The sequence below is a fragment of the Penaeus monodon genome, chromosome 28, assembly GCF_015228065.2.
Source record: "Penaeus monodon isolate SGIC_2016 chromosome 28, NSTDA_Pmon_1, whole genome shotgun sequence".
In the NCBI taxonomy this organism is placed as follows: domain Eukaryota; kingdom Metazoa; phylum Arthropoda; class Malacostraca; order Decapoda; family Penaeidae; genus Penaeus; species Penaeus monodon.
Genome location: NC_051413.1, coordinates 6,519,614 through 6,519,829, shown reverse-complemented (window position 1 = coordinate 6,519,829; position 216 = coordinate 6,519,614). Strand labels below are relative to the sequence as shown.

The 216-nt window shown below is 36.6% G+C and overlaps 1 protein-coding gene across 1 annotated transcript in view; it reads right to left on the bottom strand.

Moving 5' to 3' along the window:
* LOC119591330 (glutamate receptor ionotropic, kainate 2-like) overlaps window positions 1–216 on the bottom strand; it is a gene marked incomplete at both ends in the record, with an annotated part of 143,921 nt that overhangs the window by 599 nt on the left and 143,106 nt on the right.

The following is a 216-nucleotide window of genomic DNA, read 5'->3' as shown; positions in this document are numbered from 1 at the left end:
TGGGAGATGAGGCTGATGAAGAGAGAGAAAGGAAGATAGAGAGAAGAAGGGCATACGCAGAAGAGAATTAGTCACCCAACTTACCTTGAACAAACAAATGGTTCCACACGAATGATTGTCTGTATAGGAATAGTCTCTGCCATTGTAGCATGTTATTTTTTTATAGCATAATAAAATACTGTAATAGTCTCAGGGTTACTATAATTATCATTGATC